Source organism: Poecilia reticulata, linkage group LG8, assembly GCF_000633615.1.
Source record: "Poecilia reticulata strain Guanapo linkage group LG8, Guppy_female_1.0+MT, whole genome shotgun sequence".
Lineage (NCBI taxonomy): Eukaryota > Metazoa > Chordata > Actinopteri > Cyprinodontiformes > Poeciliidae > Poecilia > Poecilia reticulata.
Window position 1 is genome coordinate 7,062,316 of NC_024338.1, and position 6,000 is coordinate 7,068,315.

Here is a 6,000-nt window from a genome sequence, read left to right on the forward strand (position 1 = left end):
CTCTGGAAGTCGCATCCTGTGATCGTCCGCAGCGGCTACATCTTTTAATTCAGTCTGAGTCAGATGGAAATAACATTCGTCCGTTGCTGTCTGATTGTATAAAAGTGTTTTAACTTCACTTCTAATGTGGTTTAGTCAAATCATGCGTTGAGTCATTGGGTGAAGCCATAACAATTCAAACATGGAACGTACTGAAGAAAAGACAGGAGCTGATCTAATTTAAATACACTGTTAAATGGTCACATAAACGGTAAAGTTTGACAAACTGTGGGTTGAGTATCTTTTTGACCAATTCACACTTCTTTTTTTTTTTTTTAAGTTGGAGCTACATTCTTTTTTTCAGTATTCAGAAGCCAAAATGAGACTTTCAGCTGTTTCCATTCACTGGAGTTATATTTCTCACATTAGAGCACAAATTACAACCTATATATTCTCAGTTTCATTAACTTTTTTTTTTTTTTTATTGCATTTTGAGCTGAGAGGTCTTTTGCCACCGTGGGAAACGACGGGTAAACCAGGTCTGACACTTCATTACTTTTAAATCCCTACGTTGTGTGCCAGCATGTCGGGTATCCAAAACGCTGCTCTCAACATTTCCTTGCAATTTCTCTTAATTGTTCTTGGGTGACCATTGTGTTGTACTTTGTTCCCAAAGATTGATGTTCGTCACAAAGCCACAGGTTGGTAGAGTGTCCAATAATTGTGCTCATGTTAGAGCGGCAGGAGTTCAACATATTTTTACTCAAAAGTAAAAAGTAGGAAATTATTCATGAATAAAAAGTATTTGGTACTCAAGTACCGAGTCACTGATCAAAACCATAATTTAATGTTTAAAAATGACACCAGATGGATCAGAATATAAAGCTATGTGAAAATGTTAGCACTTTAAGCACCATAATAAGAATAATTCATATAACGTCACCTTCTTAAAAATAATGGCCTGAGACATTTTTTTTTCTTTTCTTGCATAAAGCTGTCATAAATTGCGAGTTTGTAAGTGGTCCAAAATGCAGACTGGAGCTTGGAGCATGGGTCATGCTGACGGATTTACTAAAAAAATAAAAAAAAAAGCCTACAACTAAAAACCATGGAAGACACAGAAAACACTGAACAAAAACCACAGGAATCCAGGAAATACAGAACCTACAGAGAGATATAGGAGGAGCCAGCAAGGAGGAGCTGAGAATGAGTTGTAGATTCACTGGGGAGGTTGATTAGTAAACAAGAAACAGAAAGCTGATTGGGAGCAGGCTGCAGGTGTGAGGGGAGAGAGAGAGAGAGAAAGAAGCACTGGGGGCGAGCTAGAATAAGAAATAAATCTAAAGCTAAAGAATAACCAGGCCTAAGAGACATGATTATAATAGAGTACCAAATAATTAGACACACAAAAAAAAACATAACTAGAATCACTGAGAAGGACTGAAATAAAACAAAACAGAAATAAGGCTGATCAAAAAATGAGATCAAGGAACACAAAATAATCAAACCTCAAAAACAATTCAGGGTCTGAACAAAAACATCTTTTTTTTTCACTTTGGATAAAAATGACTTGGGCCGTTATTTTAGGAAGGTGATGATAAATAAACATTTTTCCAAATCATTTTTTTTTTCAACATAAAATATTTAGTAAAAACTGCAGATATGTGCCCAGGGAATTATTTTTTTTTAAAATTATTATTATTTACCAAAAAGTTCTTCATTCAGTTAAATTACTCAATTACTCAGTGGGTTGAGTGTCTAAAGATTTTACTCAAATAAGAGTAGTCATAACAAATTACTCAAGCAAAATAAAATAAAAAACTCCATTGTAAAAAATACTCAGATAATTTTTTTTAATTTTCCAAAATGTTACTCGGGTAACCCTACCAAATATTATCACTCTTCGGCAACTTTTGTTGTCTTAAAATTCCTTTTACGTTGATTTTTATCTTTTAAGCATCACTCCTCTGAGATTCAAACCAAAGTACAACTAAAAAAATTAAATCTGATTTATGCCCTTTGACAAGATTGTGGAACGACCAAACTCTCCAGCATCACAGCAAAAAAACAAACAAACAAACAAAAAAACCCTCCTCTTCTTCTAATCAAACATTATTTGTCTAGAATGTTGACATTTACGTAAGTGGAGGATTTTGCGGGACTTTTCAGAAACGCTGAACCGAAGTTGCCAGTGTGACCTCAGAAAATATGAAGCAAATAAAACATCAGGAGCAAATGAATTGGAGCGTACGGCTGCTGCCAGAGAACTTGTCCTGCAGCGCTGATCATCATTTGTGTTGGATCGTGCGCCTGCATAAACTTCACAGACAATAAGGACTGGCTGTAAGATTGCTATAACACAGGCATGTTAGTGAAGAGATGATATCACCGACGTGTCTAATCCAAACCACAGATGTTTTTGTTGAAGCCGGGAGGCTTTGGAATCCGTGGAAACTCCTCAACTTATTCCTATCGGGACGGGGGTTGACACACAAACATGCGGTTCTGAACCCGCTACAAACGAGAATTCGTCTTTTTTTGGGGGATTGCGCGTTGGATTATGGATACGCTCTCGGAAACGCCTGGCCCAGCAATTGTGCGTTCGGCGCTGAAAGCTTAAGGGGTTTTATAACACAAATCTATTAGGATCACTCAAAGTCTGCTGGTGAAAAGGAACCAGAAGGGTTTCTAGCTGTAAACGTTTGATTTTCCTGTTTAAAGCTCCCTAGTCGTCTTTGACAGTAACGTTAGGAGGTTACTGTCAAACGAAACAAAGTCTGAGCGTTGCACAACGTTTCGCTTGGACTTCGGTTGCTCCAACGATGCAGAGGTGGGAGGGAATGGGAGCGTTGAAAAAGGGGGTCTGGGTGTGCTCAAACTTTTCCTCTCAACGTGCGCAAGGATGGAGCTGGAACAAGAACTTCAACATGATACAATCGCAGCTCTGGCTGTTCGTTTCCCATAAGGCGGACTTCGTTTGGGTTTCCAGCTGCACCACCCCGTTGGAACTTTCCACGGAGGTTGGCGCTCCCAGATGAAGTAGGACAATTGTCCTTGTTGGGGGGGTAAAATAGCACGGTAGGCAGGGTGACATACTAAGGGTGTCGTTGCTTTGATGACGGGGTGGCCCTCTGACCTTGGCCTTCAGCGGTGCGCCTCGCTTGGAAATGGAAACCGGCTGGACAAACGACCCCAAACTCCTGTGACCTCCACTCTATGGTGGCGTCAGGCTGGAAAAACTCCTGATTTCTTTATCAGATTCGGCCTGTGAAAACATTCAGGGGGATTTAGATTTACTGCCTTTTCCTTATTGTTCTTTACCCTCTTGTTTTGCCCTTGAAGGTAACCGGTGAGTGTTACGAGGCCTCTGCGGCTCTCTGCGGTCCTCAACAACATTACATCGTGAGTTATGAGACTTCCACGCATGTGGCTGAGTTTTATATTTCCATGGAGACCTACGCAGCCTTCAAGGTACTACAGTACCATGCAAAAGTATTCGTACCGCTTGAGCTTTTACAAATTTTGACACTTTACAACCAAAACCTTAACAATAAAAGCATTTTGCACACTCATTCATCTACATTACACAAATACACCAATGCAAGATTTGGTGCGGCCAACTGCTTTTGGCAGGTACGCTTATTACCTGTGTGTAATTTAATGTAGGTACTAATTCAGTCTTAGACATTTGCTAGAGAACAAACAGCATCATGAAAGCCAAGGAACACAGCAGACCTGACAGGTTAAAGTGTAAAGAAGTTTAAAGCAGGGTTGGGTTACAAAATAATATTCTAGTCTGAGTATCTCAAGGAGCACTGTTCAACTCATCATCTGGAAATGGAAAGTTTTCTACTAAAACATCTAAACAGGCAGGGCAGGTAAGGAAGGTATTACGCAGAGAAACAAAAAAAGGATCCATAGTAAATCTTGAGGAGCTGGAAGACGGTCACAGTTCAGGCGGTAGACATGAGTCACAAAAAAGTGGAAAAAAATAAAGCTGTTGTTCAGAGACACAAAACGATCTGTTTGAACTTATGATGGAAAACTAACACTGTCAAGTAATGCAGGAGATAATGAAGAGGCATCACAGTGAAGACCCAGGATGAAGTGAAAAAGGAGTCATTGAATATTGTCAAAAAGCCACTAGCAACATGCAGGTAGGCAAGCGCTATGATCAGCAACAACAGCCAACTAAACGGAGGATCTAGCAAAGAACAAAAAAACACAGGTGGGATGAAATGCAGACAATGGATAACAAGAAACAAAGATCAGCTGCAACCGATAATAAGGAACACCACGACACAAATTATTTTGGTAATAAACCAAAATACAAACACCAAAAACTAAGGTCATGACATTACCTCCCTTCAAAGGGCGGCTACCAGACGTAAAAACAGTTGGGGTGGGCAGAGAGGTGCTGGGTGCCGACTGGGGTATGTGGAGGACCAGAGTCCAAACAAAAAGAAAAATGAATCGGGCAGCTGCCCATGCAGCCAGGGTGTCACATGCCGCAACAAGTCCGGTGACTGACCAAATTGAAGCGGGTGCCGAACTCGGCGCTCCTCCCGAGGGAAGTCCAGCAGGGGTTGACAAAAAAGGGAGACCACCCCGCAGGAGGCCCAGCAGGAGGCCCAGCAGGAGGCGGCTTCGGCGCTCGACCCCCTGACACAAGACTGGTGACCAACGACGTCGGCACCAACGCAGGGAGTCTCTGGGATTTCCAACAGCTGATTTGAGACTGTTTTTTGTAAATTAGTTTTTATTTCTATTTATTTTGTATATTCCTTGATATGAACATTTTATGATTTTGTACAGATTTATATATAAATTTCTTTTATGTAGTTATTTTATAAAGTAAAGTAATCCCCCCCTTCAAAAACAGAAAAAGTGGAACGTCGCATGTGATATTATTAGAGGTATTTAAAAAAATTTTATTGTCAGTTTTGTTTTGTTTTTTGCAATACTGTCCACTCCTACCCGATACAATGGCAAAAGGTCATCTGCAAACATAAGCATATAGTATGTATGTATATACATACTTTACAAGTACACATCTGTTGCATTGGCTCACCTGTGTATTCCATCAAAGTCCATCCTTAAATTCGCAATCCCCTCAGTATGGACGGGGAAATGTGAGCACTTGGCCCCTCGATATACATTCAGTAATCTAAGGATTTTCAAAAGTTCGCTGTGAACCTTGTTGGGCTACATTTTAGTACAATGTCTGCACTTACCATGCACACAAGAACTCCACATGACGTTCCATCCTGCTGTCTTGGGTGAGGAATGTATACATCCCCACCTCCCAATCACCACGCTCTGCCGGAGTACAAATGATCTACTGTATGACACTATGGCATTTGTTAAAGAGCAAACCACCTAATTCTAAATAGTCCCGGGCCATTTGGCCCTACCCACCTGGTCGTTTCCTGGCAACTTTAAATTTGTGTCAGTTGCCCCAAACGGGTCAACGAATACTGGCGTTTTCTCCATCAGGCGCATCAACTTTCCAGTAGAACCTGGTCAAAAATAGTGTAGTACAAATTTTGAAAAAAGATTGTTTTGTACTTACAATGAGTGTCCAGTGGTAGTACCATAATGTGCTACCACATTATGGTACATCTAAGCCATCTACACAAAATGGGGAGACATTAACAAACTTGCATCTAGCTTGTGATCTGATGCCTTTTTCCGACCTTTGACCGTTTCCTGCCATGTTGCAGTCATGAAGTAGGAGTCCAAGGTTAGTACCCCTGTCAGCCTGCCCAGAATTGAAAGGTAGGCATTGATCACCTGGGAACAGACGAGTATTCTTTTAACATACTGATCATTTAACAGTACTACCAACAAAGTGAAGAGGCGTTCAAATGTACCTCACTCTCCAACTTCCTACCAGAGGCCAGGTCGAAAAGGTTCTTTGAGAAGAGCTTGTAGGACACCACAGTGTCCTTTCCACCCCCCGCCCAAATACTTTAGATTACTCCAAAAACAGTAGTGTTAATGCAAATGAAACTTTCTAAA

General features: G+C 40.7%; 1 long non-coding RNA gene across 1 annotated transcript; it reads right to left on the bottom strand.

Annotated features, from left to right (window-relative positions):
* Positions 1-1,841: 1,841 nt before the first annotated feature.
* Positions 1,842-5,484, bottom strand: LOC103468395 (uncharacterized). The gene is made up of 3 exons (XR_534214.1): positions 5,398-5,484; positions 5,214-5,298; positions 1,842-3,244 (listed from the first exon to the last, which is right to left on the bottom strand). It is a non-coding gene; the product is annotated as an uncharacterized LOC103468395 (long non-coding RNA).
* Between the last annotated feature and the right edge of the window lie 516 nt (positions 5,485-6,000).